Genomic DNA, 27,165 nt, shown 5'->3' with positions numbered 1-27,165 from the left:
CGGTCCTTTTCGAATGATGAGGGGAGAAGGGCAGCTGCAATTGGTGTGTGCGTCGTGTTGGAGGTGGTGAAAATAATGAAGAATAATCTGTTGAAATGGAGACTGGTAGGGCAGAAGGTGGGACAGGATTAACTCTTTCATGGCTGTGGGAAGGAGGAGGAAGGGTGAGAGCATAAGTGAGGGGAATGGGCCAGACACATGGTAGGTGGGAATCCTCAGCTGAGATTAAATGCAGACATATCAAATACTGTGGTTTGGAAGGTTGCATTATTGGAACAGATACAATGAAGATGTAGAAACTTAAAGAATGGAAGAAAATCCTTACATAGTGTAGATGTGAGGAAGTATAGCTGAGAAATGTGTAAGAAATGCACTTATATCGAATGGTTGTGGATAATCTACCCCAAGAAATGGAGACAGTGAAGTCAACAAGGGGAAAAGTTGGACATGGAAGATGAGAGAAGCTTGGAAATTGGAAAAAAAATGTTGAAGGTTTTCCATTCAGGATTTGAGAAGAAAGCAGCACTGAAATAGTTATCAATCTAAGGTTTGGTTTGAGTAGGATTGGAAAAGGGAATGATCCACATATTTCAGATAGGGAGGCATGGTGGCACAATGGTTAGCACTGCTGTCTCACAGCACCAGAGACCCGGGTTCAATTCCCGCCTCAGGCAACTGTCTGTGTGGAGTTTGCACATTCTCCCTGTGTCTGCATGGGTTTCCTCCCACAGTCACAAAGATGTGCAGGTTAGGTGAATTGGCCATGCTAAATTGCCCGTAGTGTTAGGTGAATGGGGTAAATGTAGGGGAATGGGTCTGGGTGGGTTGCTCTTCAGAGGATCGGTGTGGGCTTGTTGGGCCGAAGGGCCTGTTTCCACACTGTAAGTAATCTAATCTAGTCATAAAGACACGCTGGAACTCATGTGTTACCTGTGGCAATATATTTCCATTCGGAGAAAGTGAGATAAGTTGAAAGGGAAGTTGCTCATTGAGTGAACATGTTGAAATGGCTGATGTCAGGCCAGCAGTATTCAGTTAAAACATCAAGAAGCAAAGGTAAAAGGCTTTCAAGTGGAATCATGTAGTACCCTTCCCTCTGAGTTAGGAGGCTTGACTTCAAGTTCCACATGCTTCAGAGCTGTGTAATTACACATGTGAACAAGTTGATTAGAAATAGCCTAAAAGGGTTTGCTATTAACATAAGACTGTAGTGAGTGTCCTTTGTCTTTCTGATTACAGCTGTGAAGTGATAAAATACATTAATGAAGAGAATAAACATGCGGTTAGAAATAACAAACTGGTTTTATTGGGGAATTTTAGCTCCCTTACATATTGGAATTAATTGATGAGCTCATATGAGGAAGCTAGCTGATTTTTTCACTGTCAGAATAGTTTCTTTCAAAAGATGTACTGGAATCAAGAGGAGAGGTCATATTATTGATGCCATAGAATTAACAATAAGCAATGAGGCAGTTTTAGTTTACTGCCTAATGTTAAATGCACAAATCTAATCATGGTCATGTCATTATTGATTTTATTTTCTATTCAGAAGCATTTTCATACACAACTGAGTGAACTTCCCACCACCAGATGCATTGTGATTTTTTTGTTCTTTTTTTTAACTATTATTCACCACCAGTAAAAACACCCATGTAGCTGATTCAATATTTACATGCAAAGCGCATTATGGGCAATGCAAAACATCGAAAGTGAAGAGTGGGGAAAGTTTAGAGAGAGAAAGAAGAGACTAAATTACAGATGCACTGAGGTGGACATAAAGCACTGTATCCTCTGATGCCAACCTCTCTCTGAACAGATTAAGAACATTGATGCACTCCATGTGCTCAGTCTCCAACGATGCCAAGGCATATCAAAGAGGGGCAGACCCCCTCCATAGCCTGCTCTCTGGGCCTATTTACAGCTAGAACCACGAGAAGGTCATTCAATCTGCCAAGACCCCTCCACACCTGACGCCCGAAGATCAGAAGCGTAGGGCTGACGTGCAACCAAAACCACAACATAGAGTTCACTGTTATTTTCCCCTGATCAACCTTTAAAGATATTATAACACATGAATTTTTTGAAGAAGCGAAAAAGGGGATTGATGAAGACAGAGCAGTGGAAGTTGTCATATGGACATCAGTAAAGAGTTTGACAGGGTTCTGCATGGTAGACAGCTAGACAAAGTTGGATCACATGGAATACAGGGAGAGGTAGCCACTTGGGATTGAAGGTAAGAGACAAAGGGTGGTGGTAGATTGTTGCTTTTGGACTGGAGGCCTGTGACCTGTGGTGTGCCGCAAAGATTGGTGCTGGATCCGCTGGATTTTTCATTTATATAAATGATCTGGATGTGAATATAGGAGGTATGGTCAGTAAGTTTACAGTTGACACCAATATTGGAGATATAATGGACAGCAAATAAGGTTATCTCAGAGTACAACAGGACCTTGATCAGATGGGCCAGTGCATCAAGGAGTGCTAGATGGAATTTAATTTAGATAAATGTGAGGTGCTGCATTTTGGAAAGGCAAATCAGAGCAGGACTTAAATTCTTACCGGTGAGATTCTGGGGAGTGTTGCCGAACAAAGAGAGCTTAGAGTGCAAGTACATAGTTCCTTGAAACTGGAGACGCAGGTAGACAGGATAGTGAAGAAGGTGTTTGGTATGTTTACCTTTATTGATCAGTAGTCAAAAAGTGTGGTGTTGGAAAAGCACAGCTGGTCAGGTAGCATCTGAGGAGCAGGAGAGTCAACATTTCGAACATTAGCTCTTCGACTCTCCTGCTCCCCCATATTCCTGATGAAGGGTTTATGCTCAAAATGTTGACTCTCCTGCTCCTCGGATGCAGCCTGACCTGCTGTGCTTTTCTAGCACCACACTTTTTGACTCTAGTCTCTAGCATCTGCAGTTCTAACATTCTTCCTTTATTGGTCAGTACACTGAGTATAGAGTTGGGAGGTCATGTTGCGGCTGTACAGGACATTGGTTAGACCACTTTTGTAATACCCTGTTCAAGTCTGCTTTCCCTGTTATATGAAATATGTTGTGAAACTTGAAAGGGTTCAGAAAAGATTTATAAGGACGTTCCCAGGTTTGGAGAGTTTAAGCTATAGGGAGAGTTTAAGCTATTTTCCACGGAGTGTTGGAGGCTGAGGGCTGACCTTACAGATGATTATAAAATCATGAGAGGCACGGTCAGAGTGAATATTCAAGATTTTTCTCCAGGGTAGGGGAGTCCAAAATTAGATTTAAAGTGAGAGAGGAAAGATTTAAAAGGGACCCAAGGAGGCAACTTTTTCACAGAGAGGGTCGTGCTTGTATGGAATGATCTGCCAGAGAACGTGATGGAGACTGGTACAGTGACAACATTTAAAAGACATCTGAATGGGTATATGAAAAGGAAGGATTTAGAGGGATATGGGCCAATTGGATTCAGATTAATTTAGGATACTGGTCAGCATGGGCAAATTGGACCAAAGCGTCTGTTTCCAATCTGTACATTTCTCTGACTCTATGACTTTTGGATCAGGTGGGTTTTGAAACCAAGTTTCTCAGTCCAGGGGTAGGGACACTATCACTACACTACAGGAGTTCCCTGAGTTAACTTTTGAAAGGGAGGAACCCAGAACAGCTGCTAAAATGCTTGATTTAAATGAGGTTGATTCAATACAGTGAGACAGAGACTGTCTATTGTTAGCCAAGCAAATCGGCTAGAGGGTAAAACAATAGAATGTCAGTGGAAGGTGTGGTATTTAAAGAAGAGAACTAAATATAAAGGGCAGGTCAAACAAGAGCTTTATTCATCAAAACAAATTCCCTTGGTTGAATAGAGAAGAAACCACATAAAGCTGAATACAAATACAGTACACACAAGAATGCAAAAACAGGTAAATCCTGATGAAAGGTTTGAGCTAAAGGGAGAGGCTGAACAGACTTGGGCTATTCCCCTTGGTATGTCAGATAAAAAGTGGCAAAACAGATAATAAAACTTAAAATGGAGCCTGGTAAGGCATTAAAAATGATCAAAAGAAGCTTTTGCAGCAATGCTATGATAAGGAGAATGATTAAGAGAAATATGGGCTTCGTAAATGATAATATACATTATACACATGTATTGTGTTAGTTACTGTGATGGAGGAAAATAAAAGTAAACTAAATATCTGAAAGAGATATAAGTGATTAAAAGTAGCAAGGCTGGTTTGAAATAAGAACTGGAGTCAATTTCTTTAAGGATAGAATTGATTATCAAAGAACATCTATTAACCTTATGTAGAATCGAGTTTAGGTACCAATGGGATATACTACTGTTCCAGTTTCCATCTTTTTTTTTGTTCAATACTGGTGACACTGGGTTTTGTAGGGTATATTAGAAAATATATTTTCACTTGGGGGTGAGACCAAAACTAATAAATAAATGTAACATTGTCTACAAAGATCGAATCAGGAGAACAATGGGATGAATATTCCCCACTTGCCTGGATGAGTATAGCTGTAACAATAATGACGAAGCTTGACGCTATCCAGGATAGAGCAGCCCGCTTATTTGGCCCCAATCCACAAACTCCTAGTCCTTCCACTACTGACACTCAGTAGTAGCATGTAGGATATACAAGATACTCTGCAGAAATTCACAGTAGATCCTTAGACAACATCTTCAAAACCTATGACAACTTCCATTTAAAAGGACATGGGCAGCAGATATTTAGAATGCTATAACATGCAAGCTCCCCTCCAAGCCACTTGTCATCCTGATTTGGAAACATATTGCAGTTCCTTCAGTATCTTTAGTCAAAATCCAGGAACTCTCTCCCTAATCGTATGGTAGGTTTAAGCAACTTACCATACTTTCTCAAGGGCAACCAGGGAGGGACAATAAATGCTGACCCAGTCTGTGATGCCCATGTTCCACGAGTAAATAAAACAAAGCAAAAAAAAAGCTAGGAGAATGGCAGAGAATAATTATAATGCGAAACAGCACAAATAGTGGTTTTCGCAATGTTGATGTACTTAAGGGCAGCTAAGAAGAAGGGGGAAAGGAAGAGCTGGACATGTTGATGATGTTAGATAAAGAGGGGTGCAGAGAGGCACTATAAGCATCATTGTGGACCTGTTAGGTTAAATGGCCTGTTTCTGAACTTTAAATATTGTGGAACAATTGTTACAAGCCCCATTAAAAACTCACAACTAAACCAGGTTTACTGAATGGCTTCTAAATTAAGACATTAGGAACACAATTCCAATTTTCATTGCTTTTACTTTAACATGAATCAGAACCAATGCACATTAAATTGAATTCATTAACTAACAGACAAATGATATTGTAAATGGAAAAAGCATGTTTCATTTTAAATGGTAGATATAGCAAAGATATGCCATGTAATTACAAGCAGTTACATCAGCACCTGCATAATTGTCACAACTGTAGCCATACCTTTCCAAAACAGACTGTGCTTAATTTATCTAGAATAGGGCAGAAGAGTATTTCACCTTTGAGTATTATGAATGTAATAATCATGATCATGTAGCTTTCTAGAATTCCTTTTCAACCAAAAAAAATCAATATTTTTCCAGTTCATGGTTTGGCCGTTTCTGGGATAACAGTAATGACTGAGCCATTAACACAGTTTTCCAGGTTTTAGACATTTTTAGTCAGGTGACACAATACCTGAAAGAACACCTTCTCCTCTGCCAAACAAAAAATAATGACTGCGCCTTGAAAGTGATTTGCTTTGTCTTCTCTCAGGACTTTATTTGGTCTTTCTGTCTGTCTCCTTTCTTTCTGCGTTTGTATCTCTAGTCTGATTTCTTTCAGAATCCAATTTCTCAGCTTGTAGTTGTTCTCTGCGTGCAGCTTCCCTTCATATCTTATAGCCACACATTTTCTTTCTTAACTTCTTTCCTGTTAGTGCTTCTGGATCAAGAGGTGCCAGGTGACATGGGCCAGATTTTCTTTATAGCTTAGAAAATTAAATGCATCCCTTTTAATTGATGCGTATTCATAAATGTAATTTCCAAATATTCCGTAAAACAATTACAGATGCCATACACCTAAGGAAATTAAAATTTTCTTTACTATTTGTCTTCCAAGGAGAAAGTGAGGGCTGCAGATGCTGGAGATCAGAGCTGAAAATGTGTTGCTGGAAAAGCGCAGCAGATCAGGCAGCATCCAAGGAACAGGAGAATCGACGTTTCGGGCATTCCTGAAGAAGGGCTTATGCCCGGAACGTTGATTCTCCTGTTCCTTGGATGCTGCCTGACCTGCTGCGCTTTTCCAGCAACACATTTTCAGTATTTGTCTTCCAAGTCAAATGTTATCATATTCTATTATTAATCAAATTGCAGTTAGATAAAAATAAATTATCAAATGCAAACAATTTCATTCACACATAAACCTTTAACTATTCAGCATTGGAACTATCCCTTCACTATGTACAGAAATGAGTGCAAACGAATGTGATTATGAAGAACACAGAATAGGTAATAACTGATGTATGAAAACATATCACCATGTGTTATTGAACATATAATTTCTGAAATGCAGTAAGACAATAATTTTCCTTGTATCACCAGTCATCCAGTTTTTTTGTTCAATTTTTTGTTTGATCATAAATTCAAGCTGACATTTACTCATTAGCAGTTGATAAGAGAGCCACATTTAATGACCGTAAAGGAAATGATATCACATTCTTGCAATTAGATTGCCTATACGATAGTATAACAATTTGACTAATGCATAAAACATCCATAGAAGCAAAGTTCTAGATGCTCTTATCCAGATAATGGACTCAATATTATTAATCTCAAACTTTTTTTGTTTATTCTATGTGAACATTGTATGATTATGATAATCCAGAGAAGTTCATGGATGCTACATTAATATTTATTTTTTAAAATTCAGTTGTGCTTGTTTTTCATCTGTGCAATCCAATTTATTGCAAAGCTACAAATGCTTCCTTCGCAATGTTGAAGGCTAGCCCTCAACGAACTTCAGCCAATAAAAATCGCCTCTGCTGAAGTCCTAATTGGCCTATTGCTCAATAAAAAGGGAGACAGAGTGCATTTGGAAAATGGTTAATTAATGTCTTTGCAAAACATGATTATCTGTAACATGAAAATTATGTTAGGTGCATTAAACATAGACCTAGCAGGGTTCACTAGCATTATAGAGGTGGTCTCCAAACAGAGGAGGAAGGAACGGAGAGAGCTATGGGAGAAAATTACAGAGCTCGGGGCCTGAATGACTAAAGGTGCTATCAAGATTGTCACACTTCACGAACATGGCTTCTCTCTGATCCACTTGTAGACCATTTAGGAGGCATAGACTTACAATGCAAGATGCATTGACAATTACAAAGACTACAACAGGACTACTTGCATGCTTTGAGCATCCATGCCTTGCCTGTTAGCAAGTTGATGCTTCAGCCAGAACCAAATACATATTGACATGCTCTTTTGCACAGATACATGGACAGCTGCTTGCCTTTTTGGTTGCAAAGTGTCCTGGGGTTAAGGAGGGGTTAGAAGCAGCAGAACTGTGGTTGACAACTTGTTGTACAGTGTAACAAGATATTAATCTAAAATTCACAGCATGTCCCAGCTGCCTGTACGTCAAACACACAGCACATTTATTCCACCAAATAGCCAGTCAAAAGGAGTTGCCATCTGTAGGGATCCTGGGACCATTAGTCAGGGGCATAGTCCACACACAGTCCACAGGCTTGGTCACAGTCAGTTATCAGCTTGAGCAGCTCACTGTCAGGGGATTTCCCTCCTGCAGTCCACGAAGTGGGCTGGCATCTGTGCTGTGAAGCCAGCACCAACAGTCAGGGGAAGAGGTGTACTGTCAGATAGGAAGCTGCAAACAGAGCAATCAGGGGTTTAGCTAGTTACTACTTTTTCTCATTTATATAAATGATTTGGATGCGAACAAAGGAGGTAGAGTTAGTAAGTTTGCAGATGACACCAAAATTGGAGATGTAGTGAACAGCGAAGAAGGTTACTTCAGAGTACAGTGGGATTTTAATCAGATGGGCTAATGGGCTGAGGAATGGCAGATGGATTTTAATTTAGATAAATGTGAGGTGTTGCATTTTGCAAAACTAAATCAGAGGAGCACTCAGATACTTAATGGTAAGGAGAAAGTGAGGTCTGCAGATGCTGGAGATCAGAGTCGAGAGTGTGTTGCTGGAAAAGCACAGCAGGTCAGGCAGCATCCAAGGAGCAGGAAAATCAATGTTTTGGGCTGGATCCCTTCATTGGGAATGAGGCTGGGAGCCTCAGGGCTGGAGAGATAAATGGGAGGGGCGTGGGGCTGGGGTGAAGGTAGCCAAGAGTGCAATAGGTGGATGGAGGTGGGGGTAAAGGTGATAGGTCAGAGAGGAGGGTGGAGCGGATAGGTGGGAAGGAAGATTGATAGGTGGGACAGGTCATGAGGGCAATGCTGAGCTGGAAGGTTGGAACTGGGGCAAGTTGGGGGGAGGGGAAATGAGAAAACTGGTGAAGTCCCATTGATGCCCTGGGGTTGAAGGGTCACAAGGCGGAAGAAACAGCATCCTTCCTCCAGGCATCGGGCGGTAAGGGAGTGGTGATGCAGAAGGCCCAGGGCCTGCATGTCCTCGGCAGAGTGGGAGGGGGAGTTGGAATGTTTGGCCACGGGTCGGTGGGATTGATTGGTGCGGGTGTCCCGGAGATGTTCCAGAGGGCAATGGAGGCCCAGTCTCTGGATTCATTTAAGAAAGAGTTGGATAGAGCTCTCAAGGATAGTGGAATCAAGGGTTATGGAGATAGGGCAGGAACAGGATACTGATTAAGGATGATCAGCCATGATCATATTGAATGGTGGTGCAGGCTCGAAGGGCAGAATGGCCTACTCCTGCACCTATTGTCTATTGTCTATTGTTCCCTAAAGTGCTGTGCAAGACGGCATCCAGTCTCCCCAGTGTAGAGGAGACCGCATCAGGAGCAAAGGATACAATAAATGACATGCGTGAAAGTGCAGTGAAATTTTGATAGATGTGGAAGGCTCCTTTGGGCATTGGATGGAGGTGAAGGTGGAGGTGTGGGTGCAGATTTTACAATTCCTGAGGTGGCAGGGGCAGGTGCTGGGAGAGGAGGGTGGGTTGTTGGGGAACAGGGACCTGACCAGCTAGTTGCAGAGGGAACGCTCTTTGCGGAAAGTGGATGGGATGGGGAGGGAAGTATATCTCTGGTGGTGGGGTCTATTTGTAGGTGCCAGAAATGTGGGTGATGCAATTTATGCAGAGGTTGGTGGGGTGGAAGGTGAGGACCAGGGCGGTTCTGTACTTGTCCATAATGGTAAGGTCCTGGGAAGTGTGGCTGAACAAAGAGACCTTGGAGTGTAGGTTCATAGTTCCTTGATAGTGGATTTGCAAGTAGACTGGGTAATAAGGAAGGCATTTGGTGTGCTTGTCTTTATTGGTCAGTGCTTTGAGGAAAGGAGTTGAGAGGAGTGTCACAAGGATCGGTGCTGGGTCCACCACTGTTTGTCATTTACATAAATGATTTGGATGTGAGCATAAGAGGTACAGTTAGTAAGTTTGCAGATGACACCAAATTGGAGGTATAGTGGACAGCGAAGAGGGTTACCTCAGATTACAACAGGATCTTGACCAGATGGTCCAATAGGCTGAGGAGTGGCAGATGGAGTTTAATTTAGATAAATGCAAGGTGCTGCATTTTGGGAAAGCAAATCTTAACAGGACTTATACACTTAATGGTAAGGTCCTAGGGAGCATTACTGAACAAAGAGACCTTGGAGTGTAGGTCCATAGCTCCTTGAAAGTAGAGTCGCAGGTAGATAGGATAGTGAAAAAGGCGTAAGGTATGCTTTCCTTTATTGGTCAGTGTATTGAGTACAGGAGTTGGGAGGTCATGTTGCAGCTGTACAGGACATTGATTAGGCCACTTTTGGAATATTGTGTGCAATTCTGGTCTCCTTCCTATCGGAAGAATGTTGTGAAACTTGAAAGGGCTCATAACAGATTTACAAGGATGTTGCAAGGGTTGGAGGATTTGAGCTATAGGGAGATGCTGATTAAGTTGGGGCTGTTTTCCCTGGAGTGTTGGAGGCTGAAAGGTGACCTTATAGAGGTTTATAAAATCATGAGGGGCATGGATCAGATAAACAGACAAGGTCTTTTCTCTGGGGTGGGGGAGTCCAGAACTAGATGGTATAGCTATAGGGTGGGATGGGCAAAATTTAAAATAGGCGTAAGGGGCAACCTTTTCACACAGAGGATGGTGCATGTATGGAATGAGTTGCCAGAGGAAGTGGTGGAGGCTGGTACAATTACAACATTTAAAAAGCATCTGGATGGGTATATGAATAGGAAAGTTTTGGAGGGACATGGACCATGTGCTGGCAAATGGGACTAGATTAGGTTGGGATATCTGGGTGGCATGAACGAGTTGGTCTGAGGGATCTGTTTCTGTGCTGTACATCTCTATGACCCCATGATTCTATGTCTAGGGTCTGCTTGTTAATAGGGGTTTGAGAACTTGGGTAAATACAACTATGGGTGTCAATCCATTGATTGGTGTGAGGTTGCAAAGGGGACCTATTGGGAAAACAGGAAAAACACTGGCGTGAGTGATAGAGCCAAAAATGTTTGGAATTCTGTACATCATACAGTTGCAGAGACTAGATAATTGAAGTATTTAAGGTGGAGGCAGGCAGATATTTGACGACTGGGAGCTGCCAGAGAAGAAGAAATAAGGCCTGGGCAATTCAGCTATGATCTTGTTGAATGGTGGGTCTGACCTGAAGGACCAAATGGCTGACTCCTGCTCATATTCATTCCATTCTCATGTATCAGAGCCAGGGGATCAGGGCTGGCAGTGTGGGAAACAAAGGAACATGTGGAGATGAGAACAAGATTAGTGACAGGGGGACAGTGCAGATGTATGATGGTATGTGAAACAACAGTTGAAGGCGTGATAGCCAATGGGAGGGGGGGGGGGTTATAGACAGTGGCACCACCATGCCATCCACAGTGGGAGTTTTGAGTAATGGGTAATGCTGGGATATGGGGGAGCAGGAAGTCTGTTGGAGGTGACATTTGATATGCTTGGTCTCCCCATTGGGAGGGTGTGTGGAAATTGGATGTCGAGGTAATGCAACAGGAAGGGGGGCATGGAAACTTTGGACCAGGGCAGCGGGTGATGGGGGAGTGGGTCGGGGGCAGCTACCTCACACCCAGAGAGACCCTGTTGCTGATGGTGACCATCGCGAGCTACGTTCCTAGCTATCACTTTCCATTCTCTCAATGCCCAGTGCAAATGAAAAATGGCTCAGAAAATGCACAGGGTGAGCAGGGTCTGTGTCACTTTTATAAGTGAAAGCATGGAATCTGCTGGACCTTAGCCATTGAGGAGACAACTGAACGCTGCTTCATATATCATGTAAGTATCATGTGTGAATTAGTTGAGGTGGGTGTGAGACAGGAAGAGGTTTATAGAAGAGCTGGCACAGTCCTTTGGATATAATGTGTTAGCCACTCAGGCAGCATGGCACCTTTGTCAATTTGGTGCATAAGCAATGATCAGGGCCACGGTGGAGCAAACGATGGGGCTGCTAAAATTGTGATTCACAGCTTGGAGCTGTATGAGAGGGTCCTCCAGTGTTGTCTGGACAGTGCGCTACACTTTCTTGGTATTGTATGTTCTGCGCAATTGCTGTCGATCATTCTCTTTTCCCTCTATATCCATAGGAATTCAGAGTATGCTGTAGGTGATCCGACCTGAATAAAAAAGGAGTAAAGCTAATTGTAACGTAAGATAAAGGCATATAGTATTAGGTGGAAAGTAATTTTCTCCTTTTGAAATAGAACATAAAATTGTGTAATAAATGCTGAAATATTACAAATTACTACAGTTTTGAAACAATACCAATTAGTGCTTTGCATCATTTTAGGACACATATCTTTCAAAACTTGGTTTCTATTTAGCACATTGCCTTTTAAATTATATTAAATGTGCTTCACTGCATTATGTCACTGTTCATTCATCCTTGAACAGACCATCTGGCCATGACAGAACTGTAGGACTGCTAATTCCTCATTAATATTCAAGCCCCACTTTGGGACTTAAAATAAAGACAGAAGATATGCAAAACGCACAAGGAGTCATGGACGCATCTATGTGGATAGAAATAATTGCTATTTCAAATTGATGACCTTATATCAGTGATTAAATATTGGCATTCACTAATACTTCAATTCATGTTGTGGGTGAGGCTGAAATGGTTGAAGAATCTGTCCAGGTGAGAGGACTGGAAGTCCTGCCAAGGTAACTCTTTATTTTGTTTCAGGATTCTCTTAAGATAAACTTGCAGGTTGAGTTGGTAGTTAGGAAGGCAAATAGAATGTTAGCACTTATTTTGAGAGGACTAGAATGTAAAAGCAAGGATGTGCATCTGAGGCTCTAAAAGGCTCTGGTCAGACCACATTGAGAGTATTGTGAGCAATTTTGGGCCCCATACCACAGGAAGGATGTACTGGCTCTGGAGCGGGTCCAGAGGAGGTTCACGAGAATGATCCGAAGAATTAAAGGCTTGACATTTATGTTTGAGGACTCTGGGTCTATACTCAATGGAGTTGAGAAGGATGGTGGGGGGGGGTTGGGTTGGGGGGGAGGGTGTTGGGGGGGGGATCTAATTGAAACTTACAGAATACTGAACAGTCTGGATAGAGTGCAAATTGGGAAGATGTTTTCATTAACAGGAGGGACTAGAACCTGATGACACAGCCTTAAGGTAAAGGGAAGACCTTTTAGAACAGAGGTGACGAGAAACCTATTCAGTCAGAGTGGTCAACCTATGGAATTCATTGCTGCAGAAGGCTGTGGAGGCCAGGTCATTGACTATATTTAAGACAGAGTTCTTGATTATCAATAGGATCAAAGGTTACGGGAGAAAGCGGGAGAATGGGCTTGAGAAACTTATTTGCCATGATTGAATGGTGGAGCAGATTCAATGGGCCGAATGGCCTAACTTTTGCTCCTCTGTTTTATGATCTTGTTTCCCAAAAGCCAATCAAATTGGCCAACTACTGAGAGGGACCTTCAATGTCAAAATGATGTTGCAGGGAACCGTTGAAGTTGGTGACTAGCAAGTGGGTAACCAGTAAAGCGTGTGTTTATTATTAGGAGGAAATACGGTCTGTTGTCAAAGTTGTGGGAGGAAGAGAAGTTATAAGGTTAAGGTGGGAACAAAAGCAAGTAATTGATCAGGAACGTGGAGGATGGTTTGTTTTTTTGATGCCTGAGAAAATACGCCTGCTCTTTCTGAATTACAAGGGGGGCTGAGGAAAACACTGTTGATTCAGTAACTTCCAGCTTCCGGTCACTGCTGAGTTTGCAAACGCTTGAGAAGCCTACACAGGAGAGGTGACTTTTTAAGGCATTCTCCCAATTGCATGGTGAAATCCCTGGCAGTAAATTCAGATTCCTAGGCACATGTTTCAGTAAATAGTAAAACATCGTTGGTATGCATGGTATGCGTCAGGGTCTCATTGTTCACATTTAATGCTTTAGATTTTTTTGCTTTCTCCCATCTTTCATTCGGCAGTCTCCTACAGTTCCATCTCATAATTGATCCAGTTGTAGCATCCCTCTGAAGTGGCAAAAATAACCAAGTCCACAGAAAGTCTTAGTCTTGTCCCCAGACATAGCATCTCCCTTTTTTTCATTATTCGTTCACAGGATAAGGGTGTCACTGGTGAGACCAGCATTATTTTCCTATCCGTAACTGGCCAGAGGGCGGTTGAGAATCAACCATATTATTCTGGGTCTGGAATCATATGTAAGCCAGACCAGGTAGGGATGGCAATTTCCTTCCCTGAAGGACATTAGTGAACCAGATAGTTTTTTATTTCTTGACAATCGACAGTGGTAATCGTTAGACTGTTAATTCCAGATTTTTATTCAATTCAAATTCCACCGTCTCCCATGGCAGGATTTGCATCCAGTTCCCAGAACATTACTTGGGTCTCTAGGTTAATAGCCAGGTGCTAATACCACTATGCCATTTCCTCCCATCCCCCTGAAATGGTTTGGAAACAGAGTCACCTTAGGATTCATGTGTGGACTGTTATGGAAGCAGCTAGTCATTTCAATCATTGGCTACTTCCATTCTTCTATGATTCTAATGATTCTAATGAGGAAGGTGTCTGAAACCTGAAGTGTGCACATTAAATCAGATAACAGCAGATCTAAACCATATGGATTTGCTTGGATAGATAGGGTAAGCTTTGAGGAGATAAAGTATCCTATTGGATCTGATCCAAAGGTACCTTTGCGGATCTTACATTGCCCGAGTAAGATCCAAGCAGAAACTGTAGAGGGTATGTAGCAATCCTCCCTGGAGGCCAATTGAGTCCCTTAAGTAGTTACCTCAGAGCTAATTAAGGGCCTTATGCTGGCGCCATTGGAACTCTACTGGGACAACCACAAAGCAATCCTGTCTGACTTGTCTGACTTGTCTATGGCCAATTTGTAGAGAGCCCCTTTGTTTCAGGCACTTTGTGCCAGAGTCCCGGCCTCAGGAGGATGAAGCCCACAGAAAAACCTCCCTGAGCCTTCCTGGTAATCCCTCTCACATTCTGCTCCACTTAGCTTTCTCTCATGGCTGCAGTGTCTACGTCTGGTTAAGGCAGAGGTGCAGTCACTAGAGTTCCAGAAGACCATGTGGCTGCTGTGTCGTTAGACAGAGACGATTGATAGGTAGTGATTTAAGGAGAAAGTGAGGTCTGCAGATGCTGAAGATCAGCATCCTGATTCCTGAAGAAGGGCTTATGCCCGAAACGTCGATTCTCCTGTTCCCTGGATGCTGCCTGACCTGCTGCGATTTTCCAGCAACACATTTTCAGGTAGTGAGTTAAGTCAAGAGTGTGTTGCTGGAAAAGCAAAGCAGGTCAGGCAGCATCAGAGGAGCAAGAGAATCGACATTTTGGGCCAGAGCCCTTCATCAGGAATGAGGCTGGGAGCCTTGGGGGTGGACAGATAAATGGGAGGGGGGTGGGTCTGGGGAGAAGATAGCTGAGAGTCAATAGGTGGATGGAGGTGGGGGTAAAGGTGATAGGTTGGAGATTTAACCTGAGGGAAACTATATCTCACACAAGGGGCGTAGTTGGGAAGGCAGGACTTTCATGGTGATCTTAGCCAGTAAGAGAATTGAAGTACTGTATTGGTGTCACTCTGTATTGCAAACCAGCCATCCAGCCAATTGAACTAACTGACAACCCTCCAAAGGCCTGAATGACATACCACAGTGACTACAGCTCCCAATGGAATTGCCAGTACCAGAGAGCTGTCAGCCTCTGATTCACTAGTGTGGGATCCCTACCCTGTAACAGGTTTGATTCCTTGGGAAGCCCTCACTGAGTCCTGTGTATGGTCATGCTGGAGCTCCAACCAATCTTCAGGACATTCTCCATCAAAACTCTTCCTACAGTGACCATTAAATTTTATTTCATGTGCCATCTTTTGTTACATGGCAGGTACATTACCCAATGCAATCATTAAAATTCTGCCCTCTTCTTCATAGGTCTAGGCGGTATGAAATAAAAGGCGGCAGAGCAGCAAAGGACAGACACGCCAACATCATTTGAGCCCTGCTGAAAGGTCAACTGCATTCAGTGTGACCGAGGACATGCAGGATAACAGTATGGTTCTGCTTTATGTCCTTTCTCAACTCCCACATCATGATCATATGGCTTTCTGGCTTGAAGTGCAACTGCATGTGTGTGACCATGCAACTATTGCTTTCCACCCATTATGCCGTTCCCTCAGCTGAACGCTCCTCTTCTGAATTTCTGCTTCGAGTTACTATCCATACTAAAGGAATAGTTGATAGTTTGCAAATGTCAAATTTTGGCTAAAATATTCCTCATTTTTTGTTATATTTCATGTACAAGTTTACTCTAATATCTGAGGGATAGTAAAGTGTATTTTGCATGTTACATGACAATAGTCTGATAGATTTCTGATTTGGGAACTTGAATGGAAATAGAATGTGTCATATAACTGGAAAAACTAACAACATCTCCAAGGCAACTTTTGGATGCAGAATGCCAACAAGGGCAGATAAATGTGAGGTGCTGCATTTTGGGAAAGCAAATCTTAGCAGGACTTATACATTTAATGGTAATGTCCTAGGGAGTGTTGCTGAACAAAGAGACCTTGGAGTGCAGGTTCATAGCTCCTTGAAAGTGGAGTCGCAGGTAGATAGGATAGTGAAGAAGGCATTTGGTATGCTTTCCTTTATTGGTCAGAGTATTGAGTACAGGAGTTGGGAGGCTGTACAGGACATTGGTTAGGCCACTTTTGGAATATTGTGTGCAATTCTGGTCTCCTTCCTATCGGAAAGATGTTGTGATACTTGAAAGGGTTCAGAAAAGATTTACAAGGATGTTGCCAGGGTTGGAAGATCTGAGCTACAGGGAAAGGCTAAACAGGCTGGGGCTGTTTTCCCTGGAGCGTCGGAGGCTGAGGGGTGACCTTATAGAGGTTTACAAAATTATGAGGGGCATGGATAGGGTAAATAGACAAAGTCTTTTCCCTGGGCTGGGGGAGTCCAGAACTAGAGGGTATAGATTTAGGGTGAGAGGGGAAAGATATAAAAGAGACCTAAGGGGCAACGTTTTCACGCAGAGGGTGGTACGTGTATGGAATGAGCTGCCAGAGGATGTGGTGGAGGTTGGTACAATTGCAACATTTAAGAGGCATTTGGATGGGTATATGAATAGGAAGGGTTTGGAGGGATATGGGCTGGGTGCTGGCAGGTGGGACTAGATTGGGTTGGGATATCTGGTCGGCATGGACGGGTTGGACCGAAGGGTCTGTTTCCTTGCTGTACATCTCTATGACTCTATGACTCTAAGGAGCTAAAATATGGAAGGAACTTCCATCAGTAATATGTTCATAGACATTTGCAACAGTTACTATTCCCATCGTTGCGCTCATGGATTCCCTCCACCTCATCATTCAACTGGAGTCTCAGGAGGTAGCCCCCATTTAACTGATTTTGTTGAAGGGGTCCAGGAGAGTGGGCAAGACATGGCACTCCTGTTTTAGGTGCCGTTATCATGTTTCAGACTTCTTCGGACTCCAGTGAATCCTCCTTCATGATTCAGCCGTCTTCACTACCCCTGTTTCTGAGCAGACAGACTTTCATTCAGCCCGCCCCCTGGCTCCCAGTCCTTTTCTGATATGGTGACAGCCACTCTTATTTCAGCCTGCTTCTTCATGCAAGGCTCAATGCAATGATTAATTGTGTTAGAACTTTTTAACCTTTCTTTCTCTCATTCTAAAACTGAAATGTTGCTTGCCTCCTTATTGTCTTTAAAAAGTGACCAGGCAACTCAAAGAATTATGCAAATTTGATGTTGAGAAAAAAATGGATCATTCCACTCCTCAAAAATATTTCTCATGTGTAATTTGATTCCCTACAGTTCATGTAAATTTTGATCAGAAAGAGCTTGACTTTTACCAGTGGGGTGTGGGTGTGGTTGGGAGTGGGCTTGGTAGTGGCAAAATGATTGCTTGCACACTAGCTCACCAGAGGCCATGGTCATAGATGGATTCTGCTACAATGAACTCAGATTAGGACTTTGACAGGGTAACATTTATCACAATGTATGCCAAAATGCTTGGTGCATTGACAGGCCTCCCAAACAGCCTCTTGTTACTGCCCAGAGGCACAGAGAATGTTGTATTCACCCAGATGACCACGACTGGCACTATTGTGGTATTTGCCAGCTTTAACAGTATGTGTTCAGTGAAAAAGAGCTTTTCAGAGGGTTCACTGCCGCCAATCTTCCTTTGTCCTTGCCTTTCTCATGATTAGTGGTAGAGGATACATTACTATAAATTATCTACAGCCAAGGTACTGCTTGAGTTAACAAGAAAATTTAGTACTTGAAAGCAATAGTAAAACTATATTTAATCAAGCATAATTACTAGCACCTTAAGGAGCTGATACAGAAGTATCTGTAGAGTAGAGTGCTTTGACTCCACTCACAGAATGTATATCAGTAGAGGAATGGGTGGAGCCAATGTAACATGTGCATTAACCTCGTCAGAGCCATTATCTTATACAGCGGAAGATTCTGGCTCAGGGCTGTTTGGAGAGCTTGGAGTCTATCTTTACCTTTGTGGAATAGGTGACTAACTCCATGATAGCATTTGAGTACTAGCAGGATGCAGGACTTGAGGGCTGCTGACTCAACTTTCACAGCAGCCATCCACTGTCTCAGTGCTGCAAGGGCTCAGTCAGAAATCATGAGATTCACAATTGGTGCCAGTCAGGCCCAAAGTTTGAGCCAGCAAGTTTGCGAAGCTCTGTACTCTAAAGTCAAGCAATGTGCCCTCTGAGTGTTCACTAAGATTATGGACATTCTGCCAATGCCTTTGTATTGGCTGTCAGCAGACTGTAACTGCCCATCCTAGATGGTGCAGAGTTTAATTTATTCATTCATGGGATGTGGGTGTCCTGGGCAGACCTCCATTTGTTGCCCACTCCTAGGCCCAAAGCTGCTTGAGAGCATCCTGCAGAGTCATCCTGCAACCTCCCCCATGAAGGTCTGCAGCCTTCTGTCAGCTCTGCTGCTACCACCGAAATATCACTACATACAATCATTGGATCAGACAAAAGCTCCTAGGCTAATGGAATGCATAAGAATGAAAAATTCTTATTTGTTTGTTCACATGATGTGGTTGTAGCTAAAGATGTTAAGGAAAGGTTATTTTTGGTAGTTTTTCTTGCAGGATCTTGACAAAGAAAATGCTGTGGGTCATATGGATGATAACATGGCAGAGAACATAAGACCATAAGAAATAGGGTCATGGCTGCTCTGACATTGCTAACATCCATGTTTCTGCCCTTCCTCCATAACCCATGATTCCCCTACTGATTAAGAATCTATCTATCTTAGCTTTAAATAAACACAGGACTGTGCCCCTACAGCTCTCTGTTAAGGTTTCCTAAAGACTCACAACCCTCTGAGAATAGAAATTCCTCCTCGTCTCACCCTTTTTTCAGTGGCATATTAGTGAAGGAATGTTTCCACAAATGAAAGTGCAGTCTAATCAGGCATTCACGAACAGCTTACTTGGAGTGCCAGCTGCCTCTTCCCTGCTTTTTTTACTCTTCATTGTCCTCCTTCTTCCAAGGTGATCTTTGAATGCCTAATGGCAAAGTCTGCATCCTTATGATGGCTTGAGGAGGTTTCAACAGATTGCTAAAAGCTTGGAGACGTACTCTGCCATTTACTGGAGGGTTTCCCTTCCACTGACCTCTCCCATATGGTCCAAGCATAATCGAAGCATTGTTTTATAATGCTGATGGTCCGCTGCATAATATTTCTGGTGACTATGTAGCTTTTATTATAGCTCTGTGATCTTGGAATAGTCGAGTGGTGGAGGTAGATTATCAGCTAGATGGTGGATGCATCTCCCATGTCTCCAGCAGTCATTCTCAGGTTCTTTCTGTAGGTTTGAAGATTGTGATAATACCAGACTGCCTCAGGATGAAGGTATCATGGCATGCTATGATCTGTGCATGACCAATGACATGCACATTAATCGCAGGTTAGCTCTTACAAATCCTTTAACTTTTAGTATTGTAATGGGGAGCCTATAGAGTCATCTACATTTGGTCAATGACTCTATCTATAATTGGAATCTCATTATCATGGCAGAACTTAGTAAACAAATTATTAGACATAATTACGAGAAAGTACGATTGTATCTTTTTTTTCATGAAATTAAATATCCTCGCTCTCTGATTTAACATTGTGGATTTGACATTAATTTTTTTTAACTTTTGAAATAACTGGTAAATGACCTTCAGCAAAAATGGGCACATGTAATAGTTGAAATAACTCAGCATATAACAAGACAATTTCCATTGCTTGGTAACAGGAGAATAAGGGGTATAGATGCAAAATTATCAGTAAAAGAAGCAGCTGGGAAGTTGAATTGTTTTCATATGTCAGATTATGAAAATGTTCAAACAGTAATTGAAGCAAAGATTATGGTGTTGAATTTCCTTAAAACATCTTCCTCTTTGTCATCATGGCATCAATAGGTAAAGAGAAATTCCCCTTGAACTTCTGCTGAAATCCTGGGAAAATACATTTTCTACAACATTTTAAAAGTAATGTGAATGTAGTGCCGAGATAGTGGACAGAATTTTTGAAATGCATTGGAGGGCTGGAAAATTGGCGTTAGTGAATAGTGTGCCCATTGCTGTGAAGTTTCCTGTCAAAGAGTGATAGAGTCATAGAGATGTACAGCATGGAAACAGACCCTTCGGTCCAACCTGTCCATGCCGACCAGATATCCCAACCTAATCAAGTCCCACCTGCTAGCACTTGGCCCATATCCCTCCAAATCCTTCCTATTCATATACCCATCCAAATACCTCTTAAATGTTACAATTGTACCAGCCTCCACCACATCCTCTAGCAGCTCATTCCATACATGTATCACCCTCTGCATGAAAAGGTTGCCTCTTAGGTCTCTTTTATATCTTTCCCCTCTCACCCTAAACCTATGCCCTCTACTTCTGGACTCCCCCACCCCAGGGAAAAGACTTTGTCTATTTACCTTATCCATGCCCCTCATAATTTTGTAAACTTCTATAAGGTCACCCCTCAGCCTCCGACGCTCCAGGGAAAACAGCCCCAGCCTGTTCAGCCTCTCCCTGTAGCTCAGATCTTCCAACCCTGGAAACATCCTTGTAAATCTTTTCTGAACCCTTTCAAGTTTCACAACATCTTTCCGATAGGAAGGAGACCAGAATTGCACGCAATATTCCAACAGTGGCCTAACCAATGTCCTGTATAGCCGCAACATGACCTCCCAACTCCTGTACTCAATACACTGACCAATAAAGTAAAGCATACCAAACACCTTACTCACTATCCTATCTACCTGCGACTCCACTTTCAAGGAACTATGAACCTGCACTCCAAGGTCTCTTTGTTCAGCAACACTCTCTAGGACCTTACCATTAAGTGTATAAGTCCTGCTAAGATTTGCTTTCCCAAAATACAGCACCTTGCATTTATCTGAATTGAACTCCATCTGCCACTTCTCAGCCCATTGGCACATCTGGTCCAGATCCTGTTGTAATCTGAGATAACCCTCTTCGCTGTCCACTACACCTCCAATTTTGGTGTCATCTGCAAACTTACTAACTGTACCTCTTATGCTCGAATCCAAATCATTCATGTAAATGACAAAATGTGGAGGACCCAGCACCGATCCTTGTGGCACTCCACTAGTCACAGGCCTCCAATCTGAAAAACAACCTTCCACCACCACCCTCTGTCTTCTACCTTTGAGCCAGTTCTGTATCCAAATGGCTAGTTCTCCCTGTATTCCATGAGATCTGACCTTGCTAATCAGTCTCCCATGGGAAACCTTGTCGAATACCTTACTGAAGTCCATATAGATCACATCTACTACTCTGCCCTCATCAATTTTCTTTGTTACCTCTTCAAAAACTCAGCTCTGAAAATGTGTTGCTGGAACAGCGCAGCAGGTCAGGCAGCATCCAGGGAACAGGAGAATCGACGTTTCGGGCATAAGCCCTTCTTCAAAAACTCAACCAAGTTTGTGAAACATGATTTCCCACGCACAAAGCCATGTTGACTATCCCTAATCAGTCCTTGCCTTTCCAAATACATGTACATCCTGTCCCTCAGGATTCCCTCCAACAACTTGCCCACCACTGAGGTCAGGCGCACCGGTCTATAGTTCCCTGGCTTGTCTTTACCGCCCTTCTTAAACAGTGGCACCACGTTTGCCAACCTCCAGTCTTCCGGCACCTCACCTGTGACTATCGATGATACAAATATATCAGCAAGAGGCCCAGCAATCACTTCTCTAGCTTCCCACAGAGTTCTCAGGTGCACCTGATCAGGTCCTGGGGATTTATCTACCTTTAACCGTTTCAAGAAATCCAGCACTTCCTCCTCTGTAATCTGGACATTTTGCAAGATGTCACCATCTATTTCCCTACAGTCTATATCTTCCATATCCTTTTTCACAGTAAATACTGATGCAAAATATTAATTTAGTATCTCCTCCATTTTCTGTGGCTTCACACAAAGGCTGGCTTGCTGACCTTTGAGGGCCCCTCTTCTCTCCCTAGTTACCCTTTTGTCCTTAATTTATTTGTAAAAACTCTTTAGATTCTCCTTAATTGTATTTGCCAAAGCTATTTCATGTCCCCTTTTTGCCCTCCTGATTTCCCTCTTAAATATACTCCTACTTCCTTTATACTCTTTTAAGGATTCACTCGATCTATCCTGTCTATACTTGACATATGCTTCCTTCTTTTTCTTAACCAAACCCTTAATTTCTTTAGTCATCCAGCATTCCCTATACCTACCAGCCTTGCCTTTCACCCTGACAGGAATATACTTTCTCTGGATTCTCGTTATCTCATTTCTGAAGGCTTCCCATTTTCCAGCTGTCTCTTTACCTGCGAACATCTGCCTCCAATCAGCTTTCGAAAGTTCTTGCCTAATATCATCAAAATTGGCCAATCTCCAGTTTAGAACTTCAACTTTTAGATCTGGTCTATCCTTTTCCATCACTATTTTATAACGAATAGAATTATGGTGGCTGGCCCCAAAGTGCTACCCCACTGACATCTCTTGCCTTATTTCCCAAGAGTAGGTCAAGTTTTGTCCTGGACCATTTTAGTAGGAACAGGATTGGGGAAGGCTTGGTGAGTGCTATCTCTCTGTAAGTGACAGGTAGTAAATTGGGGCAATTTAACGGCCTATTTCAGGCCAATGTTCTGAATTTTGCACACATACCTATTGGACATCCATGGGATCCAAAGCATGGACAATGTATGGAGATGGCCACCCAAGGGTGAGTGTGAGTGATTTAGCATTATTTAAGCCTCCACCCACCTCCATCTGAAGCCAACATACTTTGGTGCACATACTGCAGTTGCAATATGTCTACTTTATAAAATTTTTGAAAAGTCTTCAATGTCACCTCCATCTTGATGTATTCTCTCCTTTACCTGCCTACATCAGCAGTTTCCATCTCCGACAATGTGTCTGCCAAGCTCTCTATTGGGCAAATGCTGTCTTGTAAGCCTACCCTCCATTTTAATGAGGAACGGAGAAGCAGCTACATAATTGCTGACCTGCTCAAATGTCTCAAACTCTCTGAACTTAAAAGTTTGTTTCCAATCAGCATTGCCTCTTGATGTCGGGATGAGGATCCACAAATGAATACTTGACCCACTGAGGGCTTAATTATCTTTGTCATCAGCTATTCTCTTCATCGTAAGGCAAGAGAAAGCTGCAGAAACCAAAAATCCCAAATAATGAAACATTTAATAAATATTTTCATTATCCCTTTAGAGATTCCTGAGTCCATAACTACAAAGTAAACAAAAACACTCAATTCTCATAGCAACAAGTCTCTAAACAAAGGAAAGGAATTAAAATGAGAGCAAAAGCTAAGAATGTTGTATTACCACTTTAGTTCTCCTTATATGTCATAATAGTTTAAAAGGTTAAGTGGTACAATTACAGTGTGTTAAATTTGGGAAACCTGAAGTTTCAGTTTCATCAAAGTTCTTAGCCATTCTTGTTCAAAGAATAGCAAATATAAATTTCTGCTTGTGATAAGCCCAAATTTCAAACTGGTAATTCGAGATTTCCCAGACTTGTTTAAACTTATTACATGAATAAGGTGTGTAATAAGTGTTGAATTAAGGCACACAAGAGCATTAAATCCAGGAGCTATTGGCAAGCCATCACTTCACATTGAGATCTTCAAGTGAAAGGACATACAAAGCCTCCACACTGTCTGTGCTGACCTTATCTGTTGGAGTGGAAACAACAACACACAGCAGCAATACGAGATGAAACAAAAACAGAAATTGCTGGAAAAAGTTCAGCAGGTCTGGCAGCATCTGTGGAGAGAAATCAGAGTTAACATTTTGGGTTCATATTTTAGAATAGGTTGCAACAATCATCAATTAGATTACTTACAATGTGGAAACAGACCCTTCAGTCCAACAAGTCCACACCGCCCCGCTGAAGCGCAACCCACCCATACCCCCTACATTTACCCTTTACCTAACACTACGGGCAATTTAGCATGGCCAATTCACCTGACCTGCACATCTTTGGACTGTGGGAGGAAACCGGAGCACCCGGAGGAAACCCACGCAGACACGGGGAGAACGTGCAAACTCCACACAGTCAGTCGCCTGAGGCGGGAATTGAACCCAGGTCTCTGGCGCTGTGAGGCAGCAGTGCTAACCACTATGCCACCGTGCCGCCCTACAAAGTTGAGTGACCCTTCCTCAGAACTGGTTCTGCCAGATGCTGCCAGACCTACAGAGCTTTTCCAGCAATTTCTATTTTTGTTTCTGATTTACAGCATCCACAGTTCTTTCAGTTTTTATTTTGCAATAAGAGATGATTGGTTTCAAAGTGATCTTGCCCATGTTTTGAATGAGTATGTACCAAAAGACATTGCTAATATCGAAGTAATAGGACTATTTAAAAGGTTTATTGGTCGGATCACATTTCCATTTTAAAATGAAACGTAAAATAGTGGAAAGAGTAGAAAGACACTTGTCACTTCTGTGACGTGTGCCAACCTGGATGGCACCAAAAGACTTCCACTTCTTGTGAAAGTAAAGTTCAAAAGCCACATTACTTTGTAAATGTCAAAGCCCTGCACAAATACGACCAGGTTGTTAAAACCATCTGATGATCTCCACAATTTTTGAGGTAGGGATCATGAAATAGGACAAAATACATTAATGAAAGACATGGAAGATTGTTATGATTGCAGACGACTGCCCCTCATACCCCAACATTGCTGGTCTCAAGAGCGTCAAGCTGGCATTCTTGCCTCCTAGCACCATGGGCAGACTGCAGCCAATGGAACAGGAGCGATTAAGAGGGTAAAAAAGAGGCTGATGGGAACTGATCTCTCAGCATATCGAGGAATTTCATAGGAAGCAGAAGTACAACCCATCTCTTCTGGAGGTCATGATCATAATGAAGAAGAAGTGGAAGATGGTGAAGGAAACCACACATGCCAACTGTTGGATTCAAACACACTACAGCTACACATGATTCTGAAGATCAAGCTATATGCATGTATGCAAATCAGATTACATCAGCACCTCCTTGGCAATTTCAAAGCTTCATTCAATTTTTAAAATAGACCACAGGAGGCTGGAAGAACACAGCAGGCCAGACAGCATCAGAAGGTGGAGACATTGACGTTTCGGATGTAACCCTTCTTCAGGACTGGGGTCGACCTTTTGGGTGTAATCTTTCTTCTGGACTGGGCACCTGCACCTCCTGATGCTGCCTGGCCTGCTGTGTTGTTCCAGCCTCCTGCCTATCTATTTTGGATTCCAGCATCTGCAGTTTCTTTTGTCTCATTTAATTTGTAGGAAAATCACCTGGGATTTGACTAGTTAGGGTTTTACCATAATTGCATTTAAAATGGCATGGGTGATATTTGTGATCAATAGTGAAAACTTCACAATTAATTTACAACCTTCAGAGAAGAGACAATGGACGTGTCAGACAATGTAAAATACAAAAAAAACAAGAATGATGACGCTACAGCATATTTCACTACACTGGGACACAGAATAAGCTTATTTTCTTCCATGATTCCTATTAATTCCATTGTACACTAATGGAAATTACATTAGTTGCATAAATATGAGCTCATTTAGACTGAAATTATTTACCTTATAATCACTCAGGCAGCATTTTGTTCATGGCAGGGACAGTAAGTAACAAAGATGAAGTTAGTTAATCAGCAGTCAAAAAACAAAAACCTGAGGTGGTTTGGGCTGGGGCTCTTAAGCAGAAAGAAAGATGCTGAATTTTGGTGTTTACAAATAGAGTGAACAGCACGGGAACAGGCTATTTTGCCTAGCAATCACTAATGTATTAACACTTGAAAATCTCTCCTGGCATTTTCCTCAACTCACCCTACCAACGTAACATTTTTCTATTATGTCTTTATCTAGTTACTTCTTGAATGCATTAAGTTATTTTTATTCAAGAATGCAGATTTTTGCATTGCTGAATCAATACGTTTCTGATTTGTAAACAAGCAGATGCAGGAATTTGTCCCAGCTTGATGAAAATTAGTATAATTGATTCTCACGATGCAAATTGCAGAATGTGTGCTTCTGATAGACACTTGCTACATTATTGGATAGCACTCATGGTATCTTCATTCACATCAGAAGCCAGATATTCCAGTTGATAGTGTTATCTGTTTCCTAACAGGCATTTCAGTTATCTGTGAGGTAACTGCAAACTACCAACCAGTGACTCTTCTATATCTTACTGTATTGGTGAGGATCTCAAGCATATCAGTAAATATGTGCACACCCATTCAGGAAACTTCATTTGAAGAGAAAAAAAACAATGAGTCGTTAATCCCCTTCTCTCAAAGGTATATAAATTGGAAGCTCTTTGCAAGAGTTCTGAAAAGTTGTTGAAATCCGTAATTTGTTTTGTGAGCATTTGGAAGGCATTATATTATTCTGAATGGCCCCTGAGTATACAAATTCCGAGTCGCGAGAATGAGGGAAATGGAGCAAAAGGAACCGTGAAGACAGATGATCTCAGTAAGAGAAAGAGACTCAAAAGGAAGACTTATCCATCTAAAATCTTTAAGAAGCACTTCTCTAAGTGTACCTAAACCAGGAATAATGTGGTTAGTGTCTGCATTTCACCATTAAGATGGTTGCAACTGGAACTGTGCCACCTCTTAGAACTTGACCTGCAGCCTCATGCAGGGAAAGAATGGCACTGCTAGTGGCTGCTAAGGTTACAGTGATTTTGAATTTTGGTGCCAGTGGGATATTCCAGCCAAGAACAGACAGCACGGTAAACGTCTCACAGTTTATCGTCTGTTGCTGCTTTCAGGAGGTCACACAAGCTTCAGACAGCTGGTGAGAGGACTGCATTGTCTTCTTTTAAAAAGTGGCAAGGAGGAACTTGAGTGCAGGGAGCTATTGGTTGCATACACATGACTTCGCCAGCACTGAACTGCACCTTTATATAAGAGTGTGACTGAAGAAACTATCCAGGTACTGCTTCCTTTCTGTGATG

General features: G+C 42.3%; 1 protein-coding gene across 5 annotated transcripts in view; it reads left to right on the top strand.

The window, feature by feature from the left end:
• Positions 1–27,165, top strand: part of LOC122561056 (beta-1,3-galactosyl-O-glycosyl-glycoprotein beta-1,6-N-acetylglucosaminyltransferase-like) — a 123,506-nt gene that overhangs the window by 39,978 nt on the left and 56,363 nt on the right. For 3 of the 5 annotated variants that reach the window (XM_043712405.2, XM_043712415.2, XM_087997816.1), the window contains one exon: positions 15,567–15,684. The exons of the other annotated variants lie outside the window; for them this stretch is intronic. The gene's annotated coding sequence lies outside the window, so the exon portion shown is untranslated. The remainder of the gene's footprint in view (positions 1–15,566; positions 15,685–27,165) is intronic. 5 annotated transcript variants of the gene reach the window in all.

This window comes from Chiloscyllium plagiosum, unplaced genomic scaffold (assembly GCF_037043375.1).
Source record: "Chiloscyllium plagiosum isolate Xiang-an unplaced genomic scaffold, Cpla_swu_hap1 HiC_scaffold_2, whole genome shotgun sequence".
Taxonomy (NCBI): domain Eukaryota; kingdom Metazoa; phylum Chordata; class Chondrichthyes; order Orectolobiformes; family Hemiscylliidae; genus Chiloscyllium; species Chiloscyllium plagiosum.
This window is presented reverse-complemented; position numbering and strand designations above follow the sequence as displayed.